We start from the raw sequence: 5,727 nt of genomic DNA, 5'->3' as shown, positions 1-5,727 counted from the left end.
AACTGTACTAACCTCTGCACTAGCATCAGGAAATCAGGATGAGAATGGAGAAAGCTTATGTGAATTAAAAACAAGGAACATTACTAAAAATAAAAAGGAACCTGGGTTCCTCCTTTGCAAGCAGCCTTCCCTGGCTCTATTTCACCTGAGTATTAGGTTGTTTTTTGTTTTTGGTTTTTTTTTTGTGGTGGGGGAACACATTTGTGGATCTTACCCACTCCAGTGTTTTTGCCTGGAGAATCCCAGGGACGGGGAGCCTGTGGGCTGCCATCCATGGGGTCGCAAAAAGTTGGACACGACTGAAGCCACTTGGCAGCAGCAGCAGACCTGCTAATGATGGTGGGGGAGGGGCAGCTGCAGGTTGTAGTGTAAGTAGATTTCATAGATCTTATATTGATAGGTCTCCTTGGTAGACAAGCCTCAAAAGCCTTTTGTCTAATTCGGCAACAAGGCAAGAGCTGATAACAGCAGTCAGGAAATTGAGTTGGGGTATCATAACTAGATTTCAATATCCTTTAACTTCTGCTTGATCATTAGCCAAGAAAAGAGGAACTGTCTCTTTTTTTAACTTTACTATCCTTAGCTACTCTTGTTTAATTCACACAATAGTTCTGACAAGTATGTTATTATTTACAGAGTTCACAATTTCCTGTGTTCATGGCCCTGCATAACTGGCCATATGGCTTAAAGTAGCCCACCCTCTGGTGTGTTCCACGTGGCCAAGTGTCAATAGTACGTAGAGCATATCACTTCTCAGAAGCAGTAGAGATCTGATTCAAATCAAGATCCCTTACCTGACCACAACTTTTTTTTTTTTTTAATTTATTTGGTGGTGCCAGCTCTTAGTTTTGGCACCCGGGATCTAGTTCCCTTACTAGGAATCGAACCAGGGCCCCACTGGGAGTGTGGAGTCTTGCCACTGGACCACTAGCAAAGTCCCTGACCCTAACTTTCTGAAGAGGGCATGTGGCAGGCCTCAGGACTAAGAAAGGTTTAGAAATTTATTCTCCATGAAAAAACGTGTCTTCATGTTGAGGGGAAAAGGTCCCTTTGAAGTGTTACACTAACCCAGTTCTCTGAAAACAACCAAGAGGAAAAGGCACACTACCTAAAATTAGTAGTTGTGATTAGTGGCACCCTGCTTATTTAACTTCTATGCAGAGTACATCATGAGAAACGTTGGGCTGGCAGAAGCACAAGGTGGAATCAAGATTGCCGGGAGAAATATCAATAACCTCAGATATGCAGATGACACCACCCTTATGGCAGAAAGTGAAGAAGAACTAAAGAGCCTCCTGATGAAAGTGAAAGAGGAAAGTGAAAAAGTTGGCATAAAGTTCAACATTCAGAAAACTAAGATCATGGCATCCAGTCCCATCACTTCATGGCAAATAGATGGGGAAACAGTGGAAACAGTGGTTGACTTTCTTTTGGGGGCTCCAAAATCACTGAAGATGGTGATTGCAGCCATGAAATTAAAAGACGCTTACTCCTTGGAAGGAAAGTTATGACCAACCTAGACAGCATATTCAAAAGCAGAGACATTGCTTTGTTAACAAAGGTCCATCTAGTCAAGGTTATGGTTTTTCCAGTAATTATGTATGGATGTGAGATTTAGACTATAAAGAAGGCTGAGTGCCAAAGAATTGATGCTTTTGAACTGTGGTGTTGGAGAAGACTCTTGAGAGTCCCTTGGACTGCAAGGACATCCAACCAGTCCCTCCCAAAGGAGATTAGTCCTGGGTTCATTGGAGGGACTGATGCTGAAGCTGAAACTCCAATACTTTGGCCACCTGATGCGAAGAGCTGACTCATTTGAAAAGACCCTGATGCAGGGAAAGATTAAGGGTAGGAGGAGAGGGGACGACAGAGGATGAGATGGTTGGATGGCATCACAGACTCAACGGACATGAGTTTGGGCAAACTCCGGGAGTTGTGATGGACAGGGGGCCTGGGGTGCTGCGGTTCATGGGGTCGCAAAGAGTCGGACACGACTGAGCGGCTGAACTGACTGACTGACTGATCAGTGGCAGTTACTGAGCGATATGCAGACTCAGCAACTAAAATTTATGTGAAGAGATTTGTGTAAGGTAAAGGTGCACAAGTGGAAAACTGTGGACAGACCAATCAGGAGAATCATAGAAGTGTACTCCAAGTACAATTTTAAAGGTGGAGAGTGTGGTTGCAAATCAGTCATGATATTGTGTGAGTCGCCTCTCAGGACACTTGTAGCAAGTGTGATGGGCAGTATCTGAGTGAACAGGATGTGATCAGTAGGTAGGAGAGTGAGCGAAAACCCCTGGACTATTGCCACCTTCACCAAAGTCAGGGACTATTCCTCCCTAGTTGATCCCTTGTGGTGAAAGAGACTCAGTGCACCAACATCTCCCGAATCTTAAAGATAACACAGGAATGCGGATTTTTATGTGAATGATCCCAATTTGAAGAGTGAATATCTAAAACCCAGTATTAAATGTAAAATTGTATATGCCGATCCAGAGCAGGTTTTTGAGCCAGCTGCATCCCCTGTGACCACAGTGTATGATTTTTAGTTCATATTATAGACAGTTAAGTACAGGTCCTTCTACCCAGGGTGGTTGTCAGCATCACAGAAGGGCTAAACTACATTTAATTCATTTTGACATCCTCATCTCTCATGAAAATTCTTTTCACAAAATATACATGGAAAAAAACACTTGTTTCCTGATAACAGATATTAATGCATTTTAGGCAGGACAGGATTTCCAGCAGAATCCTATTAGCACCGCTTACTCCTTGGAAGGAAAGTTATGACCAACCTAGACAGCATATTCAAAAGCAGAGACATTACTTTGCCAACAAAGGTTCGTCTAGTCAAGGCTATGGTTTTTCCTGTGGTCATGTATGGATGTGAGAGTTGGACTGTGAAGAAGGCTGAGTGCCGAAGAATTGATGCTTTTGAACTGTGGTGTTGGAGAAGACTCTGGAGAGTCCCTTGGACTGCAAGGAGATCCAACCAGTCCATTCTGAAGGAGATCAGCCCTGGGATTTCTTTGGAAGGAATGATGCTAAAGCTGAAACTCCAGTACTTTTGGCCACTTCATGTGAAGAGTTGACTCATTGGAAAAGACTCTGATGCTGGGAGGGATTGGGGGCAGGAGGAGAAGGGGACACAGAGGATGAGATGGCTGGATGGCAGTCACTGACTCGATGGACGTGAGTCTGGGTGAACTCCGGGAGTTGGTGATGGACAGGAGGCCTGGCGTGCTTGTGATTCATGGGTCGCAAAGAGTCGGACACGCTGAGCGACTGAACTGAACTGAACTGAGTCCTATCGAGGTCACCATTATGTCCAATGTTTATTTAAAGACATCAATGGTAAAATTAATTGCAGATTTCTAGATGACAGAAGATAGAAGAACAGTAAAAATAAATAACCTGATTAATTTTCGTGGCAGACTGTACAGTACCATTTAAGGACCTAATCTAGTTTCTAACTTAGAGGTTAGCCAGAGATTTAACATCTCTTACTGAAGGCTCTTCATACCTTAATACATTTTTCCCTGTCTGTACAGTGTCCCACACCATCTTCTAAGTCTAGAATGCTCATTTATTCCTAAAGTCCCTAAACGCTACTTATCCTTTATAACCCTGCTCAAATGGACATTTCCTCTGGAAACCTTCCTATCCCTTTGTCTGAAGTGCCCCTCAAAAAATGTCTTCACACAATGTTTTTACCTCTATCACACTGTAATAAAATCACGGGTGTACCATAATTTTTCTCTGCTTCTCTGAGGACCAAGAGTATGTTTCATGCATCAAGTTATACGCTATGACTTCCATAGTTCCAGGAAGGCAATGTCTTATCCACTAATGCTCATTTTATAAATTAAAAAAGTTTTTTCCTGTTAACAATGAGAAATGAAATGTACTAGAAAGATAAATGGTGGCTCTAAGGCAGACTGTTTTGTAGAAAATATCACAGATTAAAAGAATGCAAGAATTCAAGCTCTAGCTTGGAATCCCCTCTTTAATACTAAATGTTCATTCTCTGGTAGATCTTACAGACTTTCTTTTAGGTGTTTAAGGTTATGCTACTTCATCAGGAAGTGAGAGCAAAATCAGGCCAGGCTAAAAACAAAAGAAAGTGAATTCAGTGCATGGGAAGCAGGAAAAAAAAAGACAACAAGAACAGAAACTCTAGATGCAAACTAATTGCTTATAGGATTTTGTGCAATGAGAAATCCAGAGCTCAATTTTCCAGCACAGGGAGTGAAGAGAATAAAGAATATTTGGGTGAGAGGGAACCGGGACGATTACTAAAAATTTAAACGGAGACCTTAATTCCTCTTGTGCAAACAAGCCCCTGACCCTTATTTGCTGAGTACTGGGCCTGCCTTTATGTACTTTAGTCTTTCAATGTGTTGCCCCCAGCTAAGTTATAAAATCAAGGCCATTCTGCAGCCAGTGATACTTTTTATCTGAAAGTCCAGACCCAGTGGCAGAGCTGGCCCTGAACAATCCTAGATTGTTCAATTCTAGCACTGCCTAGAATTAGGTTTCCTACAAGAGAGCAGCAGTGGGTGTGTCCCTGGGGACACACAGATTGACAAATGATGAAACAAAGAGGCTCATTGCATGAGTGGGCCCTGTGCCAGTCTGCGGTTTCTTCATGCCTAGACTCGGAACCCTCATATTCTGCTGGCCCCACCCACAGGACTGCTCTATATCTCCAGTCCCAAGGATGGGGGTATCACCAGCTGCCCCTGAGCCCCAGGACATTCAGCTGGATCTGTTCTCACAGGAGCCACAGCAGAGGTACTGGGTAAGACAAGGAGCCCTAGGGCTGATTTAGCGCCCAGAGCACAGGACAGGACTTTGGGGTGAGGAGAAGGAGCTAGAAAACACAGTGACAGCCGGGGTCTGCTGGGTGAGTGAGGAGGGACTGTACTATTAGTTGCTGGGATGCAAATATACCCTCACTTCACAGGAAACATGGTTCCAATACAGCAGGATTCTCGGCTTCGTCTCATTTTGCTGCTGGGGCTCTTGGGAATGGTGATCTCACTCCATGCCCCACCTGGTACTTTAACCCGGGCTCAGTGGTTTGAGATTCAGCACATAAATATGGCCCACCATCAATGTAATGCCGCAATGAGAGTGGTTAACCGTTACAGAATGGTATGTAAAAATAAAAAATACTTTTCTCCACAGAACATTTGCTTATGTAGCTGGTATTTGTAACACCCCAAATGTAACCTGCTCTACATCAGGCAGGATGAACTGTCATAATAGCTCAGTCCAAGTGCCTATAACCTTCTGCAACCTCACAAGAAGGCAAGGAACTACACAAACTGCCGTTACCAACAGACAAGGCACGGAGGATCTTCATCGTTGCCTGTGAGAAGAGATCACCTCGGGACAGTCCCAGGTACCCTGTGGTTCCAGTTCACTTGGATAACATCATCTAAATTTGGGGTCAGCACTTTGGCCTGTGCTTAACTGCCAAGCCCCATGGTCATAGCTGCAGTCCTATCTCCTGATCTTCCCGGGAGACCAGCATCAGTCCTCATGGCACCAGCCCCCCTGTGCCCTTTAAGCTTTGCTCAGCTGAAGCTACATATGTACCCACAATAAACTGTACAACATTACACACAAGGCTCTGTGTGTCTGCTTGTGCCCTTCTGTCGTGTGGCTACATCCTGGTCTAGAGGCATTTCTCCTTCTCAACAGAGATTTGTGGGAAAA

The 5,727-nt window shown here is 44.0% G+C and overlaps 1 pseudogene; it reads left to right on the top strand.

Moving 5' to 3' along the window:
• Positions 1 to 4,974: 4,974 nt before the first annotated feature.
• On the top strand, positions 4,975 to 5,450 carry LOC113889209 (annotated as a pseudogene).
• Positions 5,451 to 5,727: the final 277 nt, after the last annotated feature.

This window comes from Bos indicus x Bos taurus, unplaced genomic scaffold (assembly GCF_003369695.1).
Source record: "Bos indicus x Bos taurus breed Angus x Brahman F1 hybrid unplaced genomic scaffold, Bos_hybrid_MaternalHap_v2.0 tig00011617_arrow_arrow_obj, whole genome shotgun sequence".
Taxonomy (NCBI): domain Eukaryota; kingdom Metazoa; phylum Chordata; class Mammalia; order Artiodactyla; family Bovidae; genus Bos; species Bos indicus x Bos taurus.
The sequence above is the reverse complement of the archived record's forward strand: the minus strand, read 5'-3'. Positions and strand labels throughout refer to the sequence as shown.